The sequence below is a fragment of the Cervus elaphus genome, chromosome 28, assembly GCF_910594005.1.
Source record: "Cervus elaphus chromosome 28, mCerEla1.1, whole genome shotgun sequence".
Taxonomy (NCBI): Eukaryota; Metazoa; Chordata; class Mammalia; order Artiodactyla; family Cervidae; genus Cervus; species Cervus elaphus.
This window is the reverse complement of record NC_057842.1, coordinates 11,014,549-11,031,892: the sequence shown is the minus strand read 5'-3', so window position 1 is coordinate 11,031,892 and position 17,344 is coordinate 11,014,549. Positions and strand designations below refer to the sequence as shown.

The 17,344-nt window shown below is 36.4% G+C and overlaps 1 protein-coding gene across 2 annotated transcripts in view; it reads right to left on the bottom strand.

The window, feature by feature from the left end:
- Positions 1-17,344, bottom strand: part of ADGRB3 (adhesion G protein-coupled receptor B3) — an 850,102-nt gene that overhangs the window by 166,968 nt on the left and 665,790 nt on the right. The window lies entirely within an intron of this gene.

Sequence of the window (17,344 nt, the reverse complement as noted above, 5' to 3'; positions counted from 1 at the left end):
AGCGGCATCAGCTGGTTCCGACTCTCATTGCCTTCGCCTGGTATCCAGGGGAGGGGTGGGTCTCAGACAGAAGCTTCCCACTCCACACTTCACTCAGCCCGAGCTCCTCTGAAGCCCTTGACATTGCTCCCCCCATCCCCACCCACCTCTCTTCCCGGGGTGGGGCATTAGGTATTAAGCTAACCTGGAGTCTGCTACAACATTTAGAAGAATAACTCCACCTCAAAGTCTGGTAGGAAAGGGGAAAGAGGGCCTGCTTCAATGTTCCCTTTGGTGTAGCCATTCAAAATTCTAAAGCATATGGTTTGTTTCCCACCCCAGCAGAACAATAAAAATGGTATCAACCTACGCCTACTTGAGGGGGGTAAAGAAGGGGGAGAATCCTTCCACCCCCGACTGAACTACTCCACAAGAAGAGGAAGAAAAGAAAAAAAAAAAAAATAGCTACGGAGTTCAACCAATCAACTTGATTATCATTACACGTGTTATATACTGAATGCACCAATTGTCACCTCCCTTCCCCCAGGCATGGAAACTCTCCAACTAGCAAACCTGTGTGTATGTGTGTGCTTAAATTTCAAACCAAGTTACTATCTATGTTAAAAATGACTCTAAAACTCCAGAAGCAGAACACATGGCTTGATGTTAATTTTGATAAGGTACTTTTTATTTCACCTACTCCATATCTCTGAATGCCTAAAGCTATTGGGCTAAATATGAATGCAGTCTATTTCTGAGGTATTTCAATGACAGAGGTTTCACTGTGATAGTTGGACCTCCAGGTTGAGTTGTAGAATATAATTCACACTATCCCTATTTTTGTATTTAGATGCAATATCTGTTTAACATTTATTAATTTTATTTTAATATTGATTTGATGTCATTAATATTCATGACTCAAAATACTGTTAGTTATAACTTTTTTTTAAAGAGAAAGAATAGACTATATTTGGGAAGATGCACATAAAAATTATGACTAAGTTTACCCAAGTACTTCTAAGTATTAGCCAGCTAATATGAGTCAGTTAAAAATTTGGTAGGTTCTTTTCTTTCTCATGATGTCATAGAACCATGCAATATATATATATAAATATGCTTTTATATATATATATACTTTTATATATATATACTTATATATATATAATTGATTGTCTGTCTCTTATATCTTATCTTCTTGTGACAAACAGTTAAGGCCAAATAAAAAATGTTTATCTCAGGAGATTAAAGTTTAAAGAAGAATGATACATTTAAGAGAATCTGACAATTTTTAAAGCATAACATTGCATTATTCATCCTGGATAGCAGCTTATTTATCCTGGAAAGAAGTATTTCTGCTCTCAAGATGGAGTCCAATACATACACTTTTCACATTATGTAGCTATGAACAATAAACCAAAACAAAGTCTTAACCAGGAACAAAACTGTACTGCAAATAAGACCTCATATGAGACAAAGTGGCATGTTTATATTTAGGTAGTGAAAGCTTGTTTACTCAAGAAAATGTTAGCTATCACTAACCTTTGACTGTCAGATATAGTCTATGTTCAATATAATGTTGCTATACTCTGAAGATCATGTAAATTTTATATGACATCTTTAGAAAAGTAGGTCAATTTACTTTGCTCTGTACAATGATGTAGTGCTGACCTGATCCAGCCCCAGGCAAACTGGGAAGTAAGTGACACTGGTTTCCATTTTTTAATCTTTCATTCCCCCCAAGCATGAAATGTTTCTAATCTCACTGGACCCCTTTTGATGGGTCCCCTCTTAAGGTTACATAACCTCTGTCCTTAGTTTTCTTTGGGATTATTATCCCTTTGTTGACTTTATCTGATTAAACTAAGATAATAAAAGTGATTTGAGTATAGTTTGATGTGTTCTCTTCAGTTTAACACAGTCATAACACATAAAATAACGCATCTGATGGCAGAACACCAGAATATGATCAGATGGGTAGGAGTGAAAATTTTGATAGGTGAGGGGTAACTAGCAACTTCTATACTTAGTCACTTCCAAGAGTTGAGTAATAATAAGTGTGATGCTATCAGATGTTAAATTTTATATTGTTTCATAAAATCTCTTGATATTATAAAATCACTAGCATACATATTACTATTATTACAAAAACTATAATATATGTCACTTGTATTTTCAAATAGTTCATAGCTATTCCAACTGTACAAAATTCTTTGAAAGCATGGCACATGTGTCTGATTGATTTCAGGGAGATCTTGTAAAACAAACTGTTATGGTGGTAGAGATAATGTGAAGCAAAACAGCTTCCTTAGTCTGCACAGAACAAGGTTTTAAAACACGTGGACTATTTCAGCAGTCACATTATTCTTCTAATTTCAGAGATTTGCATGCCATGATTAATGGTATAACTGTGAATTATTCTTAGTTATTAAGTGCACATTGTCATCAATGGGGCAAGCAAATACAATGAAATATGTATGAACATTAAAGATATAATAAGACTAACAGACTGAGGATGTCAGAAACAAACACAAAATGGCGATACTGAAAAATCACATCTTTTTTTTCATAGTGTCTTTTCTGGATGCTAATTTTTTTTTCAAAAGTTTTCAAAATAACTAGGCCTGCAGAAATTTCATATAACTAGCACATTCTTTGTTGGCTACACCTACATTCACCCATGTTAGCCATTAGCTGTCATCTGTACCTCTTCTCCTTCTTCCTATTATTAGGCTGGCTAAAAGAAGAAAAGAGTCTGCCTGTCCCAAGTACTCAAAAGTACATACTCACAAGCACAGAGTTCTGTGAAAATATATAAGACCCCAAATCTATTACTTCCCAGCTTACTATTTATTTCAGGCCTTTCCCAATTTTCTAAGAGTTTATATGATATTTCTCTGCATCTGAATTCATTGTTGGGTTCTTGATTTCATGGGAGAATTAAATACTATAGCATACAATTATATTCTTTAGCATTTAAGATTAAAGAAAAAGATTATCCATTCACTCCAATGAAAAGTTGTTAGTAAAAAACTTGATAGCAAAAATTTACAGTGACACATTTCAAAACTGTGTCAAGAAAACAAACTTGTATCTTTTGAAATAGCAATACAGCTAAATATTCCTCTCAAATCAGTCTTTTATAAACTGTTTATACTGCTTCACGGTACATCAGTGTGTAAAGTGTTTATCATGAATAAGTGATACACTTTAGGAGGTTTATTATAAAATCTCAGGATTTTGACGGTCAATTTATTCAAAATCAAAATAGCTACAATATCACTTCTTAAAACTTTAATACATAACTTCTGAGTACACTGTCCTTAAAACGTATGTGCACTGAAGGAAAGTGTTTCCCAGTCATAGCAGTCATTAATGTCTAAGAACTAGGTGAATCTGTATCACTTTCAATGTATACGCTACCCTCGAATGAATAATTATATATGTCTCTTTGTATAAATTATTCTCATAATACAGAAATTTTGGAGTACAGATAAGGAAATGTTCTCAGTTTTGAGCAGAAACAGTCTTGAGGGTAATCTAGTTTCCAGGACATTGGAAATACTGACAAATTTGTTGTCTCTAGCAACCATTGCTATGTCAGAACGCAGTGATTCATAAAATTGGGAAGTTTTGTGAGAACTAACCTTAGTGATCACCTAGCCCATTGGTTTTCAACACTTATTGTATATTAAAGCCATCTGGAGACCTTTAAAAATTAAAGTCTGAGGTGGGGCCTGGAATTCTTTCTTTTCCCCAGATCATTCTGATATGCAGTCAGGGTTGAGAAGCACTGATCTATCCCAAACACTTACTTTTACAGATGAGGAAAGTGAAGTGCAGTGAACTTAGGATGCTTGTTGAAGGCACAGAGTGATACAAGGTTGTCTCTCTCATTCATAGAGTAGAGATTTTTTTAAATACTAAATTTTAGATGTGACCTGTTTTAAACAGAATGTAATAAACAGTCCTATGAAGTGTAAGGTCTGCATGTCATGTTACCTACACTTGAAAATAACATGGCCTTTGTGTAGTGGTTTTTAGAAAGTATGATGTATCAGTGGATGAATTTAGCTAAAGATAGATTATCAAACTGTTGTGTTCATCTTGTTTTATAAGTGAAATATATATATATATATAAATTATCATAATGGCTGCATATAGTATTATATACTAGTATACACATATATAAATCATTTTTACCATAAAAAGAATAAAAACAACATAAAGCATTAATATTTCATTCACTGTCATGAAATTTAGGAGTGAGTACTCTGCGACAAGAGGGAACAACACTTATCATCCACTACTGAACCTGAAATCATAAGTGACTCCTCCATACCTTAAATACCAGCAGAATCCCAATTTTTCACCTCAGTTCAGTTCAGTTGCTCAGTCATGTTCAACTCTTTGTGGCCCCATGGACTGCAGCATGCCAGGCTTCCCTGTCCATCACCAACTCCTGAAGTCTACCCAAACTCATGTCCATTGAATTGGTGATGCCAACCAACTATCTCATCCTCTGTTGTCCCCTTCTCCTCCTGCCTTCAATCTTTCCCAGCATCAGGGTCTTTTCTAAGCAGTCAGCTCTTTGCATCAAGTGGCTAAAATATTGGAGTTTCAGCTTCAGCATCAATCCTTCCAATGAATATTCAGGACTGATTTCCTTTAGGGTTGACTGGTTTGATCTCCTTGATGTCCAAGGGACTCTCAAGAGTCTTCTCCAACACCACAGTTCAAAAGCATCAATTCTTTGGCACTCAGCTTTCTTTATAGTCCAACTCTCATATGCATACATGACTACTGGATAAACCATAGCATTGACTAGACAGACCTTTGGTGGCAAAGTAATGTCTCTGCTTTTTAATATGCTGTCTAGGTTGGTCATAGTTTTTCTTCTGAGGAGCGAGCGTCTTTTAATTTCATGGCTGCAGTCACCATCTGCAGTGATTTTGGAGCCCCCCAAAATAAAGTCTCTCACTGTTTCCATTGCTTCCCCATCTATTTGCATGAAGTGATGGGACTGGATGCCATGATCTTAGTTTTCTGAATGTTGAGCTTTAAGCCAACTTTTTCACTCTCCTCTTTCACTTTCATCAAAAGGCTCTTTAGTTCTTCTTCACTTTCTATCATAAGGGTGGTGTCATCTGCATATCTGAGGTTATTGATATTTCTCCCGGCAATCTTGATTCCAGCTTGTGCTTCTTCCAGCCCAGCATTTCTCATGATGCACTCTGCATATAAGTTAAATAAGCAGGGTGACAATATACAGCCTTGACGTACTCCTTTCCCTATTTGGAACCAGTCTGTTGTTCCATGTCCATTTCTAACTGTTGCTTCTTGACCTGCATACAGGTTTCTCAGGAGGCAGGTCAGGTGATCTGGTATTCCCATCTCTTTAAGAATGTTCCACCTAGATATGAGCTAGTTCCAGGAACACCCCACACTTAGATTTTCCCAGCACTTCTCTGTGCCTATTCATGCTTTCTGTCCACCACTGGAACATTAGTTGATAAATTCACCTTTCTTACTTTATTTACAAAATGAACACTCTCCATGCCACAATAAAATGTCAGTGCTTTTGAGAACCGTGTCTTGTATGAATTTGAATCACCGACATACCAGTTTTCACTTAGTAAGGACTTAGTGACAATATTTTGCTCAGTTAATTTAACAATTATTTATATTTCAAGCGATGGATTTTTTTAAATACTTTTGGACCCAGACAGAATGTTTAAGCTCTAAATCATCTGCTGTCCTTTAGCATATCACAGAAATGCAATCTGAAGAGTATCAATGGATCTTAATAGGCTTATCTATTTGCTTAAGGTCGTTAAACATCATCTGATGATACATTCTGAAAGATTTGGCATCCTGCAGTGATTATGCTCAATCCAGCAGTAAGGCCTAAGTCTTCACTAACTAGTCAGTAAGTATTTGGTGAGTGTTTTTCAAATACCAAAGTGGAAGACACATACAAAAAGAAACCTAACATTTTCTTTCCTAGGAAAGTTGACCTTCTGGTTGTAAAGACTGTACAACCAAGAATGTTTTCTATCTGATTAGTTTTACAAATTGTTCCAGAAAACGCTTCCAGTACTGCCCTTCCATTTTAAGGCACTATCATTTTCTCTCCAGATAAATACCATTATTGGGCTCCCCGTTCCTTCCTTGCTATCTACCCTCAAGTTCAATTTCAACACAGCAACCAGAGATCCTATTGACACATATGTGCACTCATGTCGCTCTGTTCAAAACTCTCTCAATGGTTCTTCTCATCTCACATGGAGTGAAAGACAATGCCTGTAAGCTTGTTGTTTCCTCACTGTGGCATTTTTGTGCTATCAATTCTCAGGGTCCAGAATGCACTCTTCAAAGACAGTCATGTTACTGATTCTCTCACATCACATAGGTCTCTGCCTTTATGTCATCCTTCCAGAGATGTCACTGACTATCCAACTTAACATAGTAACTCCCCCTCTGTAGTAGGCTAAAGTTAGCTCAACTCCTATACAGTTCTTCTCATCAAGAGGTGGAGGTTTTCCTTCCTCTTGCTGTGAATCGTGGTAAGCCTGTGACTTGATTTGGTCAGAAAAATGCAGTGAAAGTGATCTGTTTGAGCTGAGGGCTCAGAAGTTCTTACAGTTTCCAGCCTCATCATCCTGAAATTCTGCTTTCATGTGGGGTGGCACAGTCTGGCTTCACGAAGGGTGACCAACCAGCACCAACCACCAGGTATGTGAGTGAGGCCATATTAGGTCATCCATCCCTAAGCAGAGCTGTTAGTTTACTGTAGCCTGGTGAATGACATCAGACAAAACTGCAGAAGAACCAACTAGCTGAACTCAATCAAAGAGCTGAATCACAGAATTATGAACAGCAACGTGATTGCTTTCTACGCCACTAAGATTTGAGGTGGTTTGTTACACAGGAAATGATGCGTTACCCATCATTACTTTCCTACATGCCCTGCTCTTGACCTTATTGGTCTACTGCTGCCTGTAGCACTTACTACATCTAACACATTTATGCATGCACTTTTTAATTCACTTTTTTCCTGTCCTTGCTTACTAGAATGCAAACTTCTAGAGAATAGTGATATCTATGCATTCATTTCAGTCTTCTAAGATCTTAAACAGAGCTTGACATGTAGCAGGTGCTTGATAAATATTTGTTGATTTTGTTGTATTTTTGATTTGTTGATTTTGGTGTAGATTTTGACCTAGGGTGGCTGGACTTTCTGACCTCATTACTTCATTTCTCAACAAATATTATTAATCTTCAAAGACATTCAAACACTGTGCTAGATTATTTTATGGCCATACAGATTTCCACGTTGCCTTTTGGAGCTTGAGAGCTTCAGTGGTTATTTTGCAGGTGTAGTGTCATTGTCATTTCGTCACACATTAAATTCAAGAATATGTTGCTTTTGTTGTTGCTTTTGACTGAGTATCATTTACAAGGATGGTAGCATCAGTTTTATTTCCAGTAGTGGCATTTGTTCATTTACTTACTTATGTTTAAAACTGTGGTAAGAACAGTTAACATGTGAGGCACGGAATACACAGCTGACAATAGCCCGAATGTCGTACACAGATCTCTGGAACTTACTCATCTTGGATAACTGAAACTTTACCCCACAGAACAGAAACTCTCCATTGCCTCCTCTCCCAGCTGCTGGCAACCACGATTTCCAAAGTACAAGCAACAAAAGCAAAAAAAATGACAAGTAGATGAAAAAAAATTCTGCCTAACAAAGGAAGCAAGAGAGTGAATTGGCAGCCAGCAGAATGGGAAAAACTACTCTTGAGCCACGTAAATGATGAGAAGTTAATGTGTCAAATACATAAGGAACTCTTACACACCCAGAGCAAAAAGAAAAACAATTAAAAAGGGGAAAAGCAGTATCTTTTTTTGCCATTTTGTAAACTGGAAGTGCTGAGAGAAGAAAGGAGTATGGGAAGTAAAACCATTAAGGGAATCAATCTACTGGCTTATAAATATGTATAAATATCTTCACCATGATGTATTAATAATTAAAGGTTAAGATATGCAAGGTGCCATCATTAATTAGTCAATAGGCAAATAAAAATAATCATGCTAATGAAAATAACAGCTAACATTTATTGAGTGTCTATCCAATGTTAGGTGCTGTGGTGGATACTTTAAACACGTTTACAAAGAAATCCTAAAATGAAATATCAAGGTTGCTAGGATTGACAAAGAGACTCAGTGCCTCCATCCAGGATCATGAGGGCCCTGGAGACAGAAAAAAGCCCACAGTTGGAAGGTACCCGGATATCTCCATCTGCCTAGGGTCCATGTAACCGTGGATGCCTACCTTTGTCCTTATTATAAAATAAATAAATGTCACCAAGAGATGGTGACATTCCTCACGCCATCCCGCTGGTGCAGAGCTACACCAGGAGCTAAGCCTGAGCCTGTATACCTTCAGAGCAGATTCCCATCTCTCAGTTCTCCCAGTGAGGTGGAGGCAGGGGAGTGCACAGCTTGAGCTAAGAACATTCAAGGGAGTACTCAGAAAGGGCACCGTTTTGGGAACTGAAATCTCAGTAATTCACTTGGAGAAAGAGAAATATTGTATGAGGAATATAAAAAAAATGGTACAAATGAACTTATTTACAAAACAGAAATAGAGTCACAGATGTAGAAAACAAACTTAAGATTATGAAGGGGGAAGGAAGGGAGGACTATGCTGGGAAATTCAGAGGGACATACACACACTACTGTATATAAAATAGATAACCAACAAAGACCTTCTCTATAGCACAGGGAACTCACTCCTTAATACTCTGAAGGGGCCTCTATGAGAAAATAACCTAAAAAAGAATGGATACATGTTTATGTCTAACTCATTCACTTTGCCGTACAGCAGAAATTAATACAACACTGTAAAGCAATGCTGTTGTTTAGTTGCTAAGTTGTGTCAAATTCTTTGTGACCCCATGGACTGCAGCATGCCAGGCTTCCTTGAATTTCACAATCTCCTGCAGTATGCTCAAACTCATGTCCACTGTGTCCGTGATGCCATCCAATCATCTCATCCTCTGTCGCCCCCTTCTCCTCCTGCCTTCAAATTTTCCCAAGCATTAAGGTCTTTCTCAATGAGTCAGCTCTTCGCATCAGGTGGCCAAAGTATTGGCGCTTCAGATTCAGCATCAATCCTTCCAATGAATAGTCAGGACTGATTTCTTTTAGGATTGACCAGTTTGATCTCCTTGCTGACCAAGGGTCTCTCATGAATATCTTCTCCAGCACCACAGTTCAAAAACATGAATTCTTCAGCACCTAGTCTTCTTTAAGGTCGTGTTCTCACATCTTACCATGCCTACTGGAAAAACCATAACTTTGACTAGATGGCCGTTTGTCACAAAGTGATGCCTCTGCTTTGTAATATGCTGTCTAGGTTTGTCATAACTTTTCTTCCAAAGAGCAAATGTCTTTTAATTTCATGGCTACAGTTATCGTCTGCAGTGATTCTGGAGCCCAAGAATATAAAATCTCTCACTGTTTCCACTTTTCCTCCATCTATTTGCCATGAAGTGATGGAACCGGATGCCATCATCTTAGTTTTTTCAATGTTGAGTTTTAGGCCAACACTTTTTCACTCTCCTTTTTCACCCTCATCAAGAGGTTCCTTAGTTCTCTTTCTGCCATTAGAGTGGTATCATCTGTATGTCTAATTAATTTAATTAAATTAATTATTAAAAATCCTACAGAAAATATGTGGGCAGGACTTCATGAAAAAGTGACTGGAAAGGGAAAATAATTAAGAGAATAAAAAGAATTGTGTTGAGTATGGTCACTGTGGGCACAAAGGCCATTAAGAACATTTGAGAGAATGATTTTAGCAGAGGGCTCAGATGGAGACTAGATTTCTGGAAGTTAAAAAAGAAAGCTGGTGATGTCAAAGAGTTTAGCAATAGAAGAAAAAAGATTGCATGTGAGTCAATGTATAAACATAAAGTTTTATCAATTATATTTTTAATTTAAGGTAGGAATAAATCTCCTAATGTCTTCCAACACAGACCTTAATGGTTCAGTGAGAGATGATTCTGATAGGATGCAGCAATGGTGAAACAGTGTTAGTCATTCAGTCATGTCCAACTCTTTGAGAACCCATGAACTGTAGCCTGCCAGGTTCCTCTGTTCATGGAATTCTCCAGGCAAGAATACTGCAGCAGGTTGTCATTCTCTTCTCCAGGGGATTTTCCCAACTGGGGAATCGAACCCAGGTCTCCTACATTGCAGGCAAATTCTTTACTATTTGAGCCACCAGGAAGACCCAACAGAGGTTCCACAATTTGTTGAAACAGAGGTTCCATAATTTGATTCAGTGTTGGAATTAGAAAGAAAGAAGGAAGAAAAAAAAAATCGACTATACCTCCAAGGGGAAAAGTATTATTCCTGTCAATAAAATGAAAGAACATTCAAGAATAAAATCTCATTGATGTCATTTTAAGCCTTTTTTGTCCTCAGAAATTTCCCCAAAGTTTGTTTAGACAAATTTAAAAGGAAAAAAAAAAGAGACAAGAGCAGATGCAATGGAAAGAAGAAAAAAGAGAGAGTGAGACCGTTTTGGGATATGGAGTTCTAATTTTGAATGGGACTAAAGGGGCCTGCTTTAATATATTTTAGTTTATTGATAAATTATGTATGGTATGTCTACTAAAATAGCAAAAAGACAATTTAGTTCTATCTATAACTAATTTAAGAAAGATTTCCAAAGTCATTCTAGGGTGTGGGTAAGAAAAGCTCTTAGAAATGATTTTTCTCTGCATTTCTTTTTAAAATACTTAAACATTCCTTGAACCACTGAGGGTGAGTTAATCTCAAAATCACAAGACAATTCATTCTATTTGGATATTTTCCTCCCTCAAAAAAGAAAACAAAACTGTTTATCTAGGCTAGTAACCAGTTTTTAGTCTGATATAACCTACAACAGCTGAGTGTACAACCCTGAAACAGAAGTATTACTGAAATGGAGCAGATTTAAACATAAGTTCCTTTCCCCACTAGTTCTCAGATAATCTGGACACAAAGCAGTCTGTGTATCCAACTAAATTGCTCATTTCCTGATTCTAATGGCTTTTGTTCCTTTCTGCAGAGGATTAATCCCAATATGTAAAATACACATATAAAAAAGACTAAATGTATATTTGACAAATTAATTACAGTGGTTGCTTCAGCGTATTGAATTATAAGTATTATTTATTGCTTCTTTATATTTTTCATACCTTTGTATTTCTCCCATTACTATATTACCTATATAATAAAAAATTCTTCTGTAATTCAAAAAAATTATGTGAAATAAGAGCAAGCTAACATATGATTACCATAAGATTAATTCTTTCATAGTCTTTACTTATAAAAAATGAATATCTCTTTGTAAGTACTTTTATACTTTGAAGTCCCCTTACCAGAAAGCTAAAAGGACAATTTTAAGAAAAATTTATATATATATAGCTTTCAATATGTACATGCATTAATGTGTGACTCAGGAATATAAGAGTTTCAATATTAAATGGATTATCCAAGTCTTTTATTCTCAAGTCATTTTGTAGCATATAAATATTTTCTCTTAAACTAAAGTAGCATTATGGCACATTGAATTGAATTAATAATGACTGGGCTCATAAACCAATATTTAGTTTTATTACTTTTCACTATCTACCAAGGAGGTGTAATATTATGTAAACTTTTGCTAAAGTTATGTAAATAATCTATCCAGATTTATAGTGATAAAACAGAGTTTGCAAATTGATATTTAACCACTGACTTACAATGGTCATCTTGAAGCTTTAGCCAGGACATCCAGTTATTACTGTTTTGCAGAATATCCATTAAAAAAGAGACAATTTATAAGAGAGCATGCAGTCTTGCGCTTGCAAGTGAAGGTCTGCTGTTTATCCTGGAAATTTATGCTACATATTTTGGGATAAGATGATAAGTGTTGTGAACTCTTAGAGTTCCTAGCACCTTGAAGTCAAATCACCATGCTGTTAAAAAATTATCAACCAAAAACAGTTCATAAAACACTGCGAAAGGTACAATAGTTTTCTATATGTGGAAATCCTGGTTAAAAAGAAAAAATTCAACAGCAGAATCACCGAGTAAGAGTCTAAGGCAGCTACTTGTATTACATAACTTTTTAAAATCCTATTATATTTGAGATTATAATTACGATATGGTTTGGCTGTAAACTGGTCTAGTCATGCTTTTGGCACTGGGTCACAGGTCAGCTGTTTTCCAAGTTAAAAACTGGAACACATGCCTGCAATGTTAATCCAAATTGGAAGACCAGTTCTCAAAAATTTACTGTTGAGACATGAAACTGAAGCATCACTTATGAGTGGGAGCTTAATTCACTCAAAATTCTGATGCATTAATTCTGGGACAAAGCTAGAAATCTGTTTTTTAATATCAGAATTATTATTTCCAAGAAATAGAAATTTAATTATTAGGTTAATCATACATCAAAAATTATGATTCATCATTGATTGCCTACACAAAAAATGAAAAAAAAAAAAAAAGAGAATTCACTGAAGATATATATATAGTCAAAGTGACTATCTGGGTGGTACAATATTCTCAGAACTCTGAGAAAGGGAGCCCTGCATATTAGGGCTGTTTCTCTGCTCACTTCCCCAGTGTATTATGTGCAATTAGGGAACCTGAATACTAGTAGAGAGGAAATAAAAATTACTGGAGTGGCAGAACAAATTATTAATATGTACAAACATGTGTCCATGAAATTACCTAATCTCTGAAAAAACTGAATTTGATTAAAATATAAACTAAGAAAATAATCTGTTAACCTCAACCAAGTGGTTCCTGAAAAATGAAAGTGAAGTCGCTCAGTCGTGTCCGACTCTTTGCGACTCCATGGACTGTAGCCCACCAGGTTTCTCCGTCCATGGGATTTTTCAGGCAAGAGTACTGGAATGGGTTGCCATTGGTTCCTGGTCATACATTTATTCAACCAACACACTAACTTTGCATCAGCCCCCAATTCCACTCATTTGCAACTATTGAATTCTTTACAAACAAATCAATATCTCAGCATTGCAGTGAAAAATCTCACTCAATGAAAACCAAGCTGCAAACATTTTGTGCCTACTTGATGACAGAGATGAGTTCTTGTGCCAAATCAAACTTTGTAATAATGGCTTCAGTAAATATTCTTTTCATCTGTTCTTTTCCCCCTCTAATTAAGATTACACTTAGAATTTACTTGTGACCAGTTTCAAAAGAGCTTGCCAGTTTTCCTCCCTTTTATATCATTTATAGACTTAATGGGAAAACCAATGTCCTTGTCCTGCATAGTTGTATTGTTTTTGTTTTTTAAAGTCACAGATGTGGACACAGGAATCATGGTTTCTGATTTCAGCACCAACATAGTCTTGTTACCTGGAGGAAATTCTCAGCCTAAATTGGGACTCAGTATCCTCACTGATAAAGTTAAACAACTGCATGTTCTATCTATCGTTTGGGGATTGCTGTTGAAAATACAGAAGATAGTAGACACCCTTGTCCTCAGTCTCCTCAGTTGTGTCCAGCTCTTTGTGACCCCATGGACCATAGCTTGCCAGGCTCCTCTGTCCTCGGGATTTTCCCAGCAAGAATACCAGAGTGGGTTGATATGCCCTCCTCCAGGGGATCTTCGTGACCCAGGGATTGAACCCATGTCTCCTGAATCTCCTGTACTGCATGTGGATTCTTTACTCCTGAGCCATTTATTTAGTGGCTATATTGCCCAAGCATTATTAATGGGAACAAAAATACTTTTCTGAAAGTTAAACGCTTTATATAAATGTTGTGTATCATCACAATGATGACATGTATCATTTTACCAACAAGAAAACCGTATCAGAGGAGTCATGTGACATGAACAAGATTATCCATCAAGGATTATTGCTCTTGTCACGGCGTCATAAAATTTCCAGGCTTCAGAGTCCTGGTTTGGAAGACCCAAAGCTAAAAGAAGTAAAGTAATTAATGTCCTCCATGAAGAAGAAAAGAGATGACGTGAACTGATTTTTTCATGAATTTTTTGATACTGTAAAGACCTTAAGAATTAAAAACAGAACCCTGAATTAGCAAATCTCTTTATGATCACAGAATCACACAGCCAATAGCTAAGTTACACATTATTTTTAAGTCTCAGGTGGCTAATGAAACATCAAGACAAAATACATACATACAACCAGGGAAAGAAGCCATGTCAAATCCTTAAATGAAATGCAAAGGATGTGATCTTTCTATCTCCTAAACACTGCCAAGAAATTATTAATGGAAACCTCCCATTCAAACTAGTCTCTCTGGAAATCATGAATATTTAAAACAAATGCCCTGATAAGTATGGTCAAGAAGAAAAATGTGTAAAATTACAAAAATGTAATAATTTCTATAAAATTCTGGCTTTATGGGAATTTGAAGATAGATCTCTTTTGTGCGAGGCCATAGATTACCCACCCCTCACAAAACAAAAGGATGTTAGGATAGAAGACTTCCACTGCTGACCAGAGTTCACAGGGAAAGCGTTGTTCCCAAAACATCCTGAATCACCCACCTGGCCAGGCCTTTGCCAAGCTGACCACTCCTGACTGTGTGTCAACGTGACTGGAGAGAAGAGATGGAAGCCCGTGCTTAATTTCTTGGTCACAGCACAAACAGAAAGGATGGTAAAGAGACAGGAGTGGCTTTGTATGAATCATGTAATGTGGCTTTGTAAAGTTCAGTGCTTAATGATGCTTAATATGTAAGTTGATTTTTAAATTCTGACATAAAATGTGAAAGAATGGTATTTTATGAATTCATGGAGAGGTGAAATTAAGGCTTTTTCAGTGCTGATTTAAACACCATAAAACACTGACTTTTGTAATTTAGAGAATATAAAATTTTTCTTTAATCTCACTCATTTGTAAATTTATATAAAATGTTTTAATGCCTTTTTTGTGCTCTGCACAGTATAGGTTATAGAGATTCAGAGGCTGAAAGGTACACACTGTCTAAAGTGAAGACAAATATGTAGCCTGTCCACTTGCACTCCCAGTTAAGAAAATTTCAAAACTCTGTAACCCAGTTAGTCTCTAATGGTATGGCGAGTGAGCTGGTGATAAAGGGGAAGAAGTGCATGAATTCATTTCTCCAAAGATTGGCATTTAAAGAAATATACTTCAATGTATATGTACTTCAATGTACTTAAATGCATATACTTAAATAAGTGTGTACTATCTTTCTCTTATGCTGTGATTCTGCAGGTACTATGGCTTCTTCATACATTAATAGGTTGAGATGTGAAAATTCATGGTTGAAGGACAGCCCTGAACCCTCCATTGCATAATTAACATTTTAATGAGCAGTCAAGACCTTTCGTGTTTTGGATCTCAACCATTTGTCTCCTGAGTGGAACTCAATCTGTTGAGCTCAGAGCATGAAGTGATTCTGTCTTTGTGAGATTTTTAAACAAAAGGAGATCACACAGGCCACTGTTTTAGCTTGATACTGCTCTCTGCTTTGTCAGCAGGACTCACTTATATTCAAAGGGGCCATGTCAGAATCCAACAACTAGTTTTCAGCTCTGGCTTCTTTTTTAATAGGTACAAAAACTGTATCTACCACACACATTTTGGAAGTGGCTAATTTTCAGTTACTGAACAACTAAATGCAGTTTCCCCTTATTTGCAAAGTGCAGTGGGCAACTGCTATTTGGAAACTCGGCAACTTGAAGAGGAAACATTGGGTGATGCTGGTAATTTAATTATTTGTAAATCAAACTTTGCCTCACACACTAAAGGCACTAAACTTCTTCACTGGAGACAAGTGTGAAGGTCATTAAAAAGCTATTTGGTTTGAGGTTTCAGAATACAAAGTAACTTAAAAATGTTTTAAAAAAACACTTTTACTCCTAGATAAAATCTTTCAAAAACATTAAAAACCAATCTCCTGTTTTCATTACTAGGCAAAAAAAATGTCATGAGGAAAATTCCTATGGGAAAGTTTCAAGCATCTGAAAAATGAAGCCTATAATAGGAAAGCCTTATCTGTCATAATCAATATAACATCACTAATATAAAACTCGGGTTGCATCTCCTGTCTTCATATCTCATTTCTGACTACTACAGACCCATTACTATAATGCATGTTACACGTATAGCACAGTATTTCTTATATTATTATTCTTATTAGATAAAGGCTGCAGAATCTCAGGGAATTTTAACATTTATTTCTTAGTGACAAGAAAGCATAGCTCTAGTTATCTCTAAAGATGTGAACATTAATAATGCACACAGATATTGAAGTAGTTCAACCACTATTTTAAATTTTGCTTACTGATTCAGGCATAAAACCAAGGACGCTATGCACAGTTTACCCATGAGTTACATAATCTTTTAGCAAAGTTGCAGACTCCAGGTGTGTTCATTGTATCCTTCAGCTTTCCTTTTTTCCTTTAAACCACAGTCAAGGATATTAAAAATTAAATAAATAAACAAAAACTTCAAGTATAGAGATGTCTGCCATATTTAGTTGACTGATTTTATGAAGAATAGTTGTCACATGGTATCTGCCACTGAAGAAATATCATCTGGAGAAGAAGACTCCAAGTTCTCCAAAGAGAACTTCAACATAATGCTCCACAATACAAACTACCTATTTTTGTAGCCAAGTATCTAGGATACACAGAAGACTTCAGGAAAGCAGCATTGTTCCTACTGAGGATGCAGCTGGGAAGACTGGTATGAAGACTGCTCATTCTCAGAATGGCACCTAAAATTCACTTTGTACAGTTTCCAAGATTGCAATTCTAAAACAAAGAAACAGATTACCTACATTAAAACTTCTCTAACTCAGGCCATTATATGTTATCTTCAATGTTCTAGGGTTTAACTGTGGCCACTCAGAGGGACAGACACAGGTTCAAACACAGCCCTAGAAAGTATAATAAAGACCGTCTGGAGCAGTGGTTTTACATTGGTAAGGTGGTTTCTGGACACCTGAGACAAATGCTGATAGAAATAGTGTCACCCCCAAGTAAGAGTAATGGTATTCCATGAACTGGTTTGGGAAAATATTTAAAAACCCAATAAATGTACAGAAAATCTGTTGTGGATGACCTTGCAAATCCCTGTAGACTCCAACTGTATCTGCTGAGGGCTACCTCCTCCCTTCCTGAGTTGTCTTCACTTAATTAGGCTTCTTTTGCTACCAGTCTTGCCAAACAAAGCCTCCTCTGACAGCAACAGATTCTCTATGAAAAGTCAAGCCCAAAAGAAGAGGAAGGAGAGGGAGAACTTGCTTTTGGAATCCCATGTCTATATCCCAGGAGTATAGTATCATTTCTTTC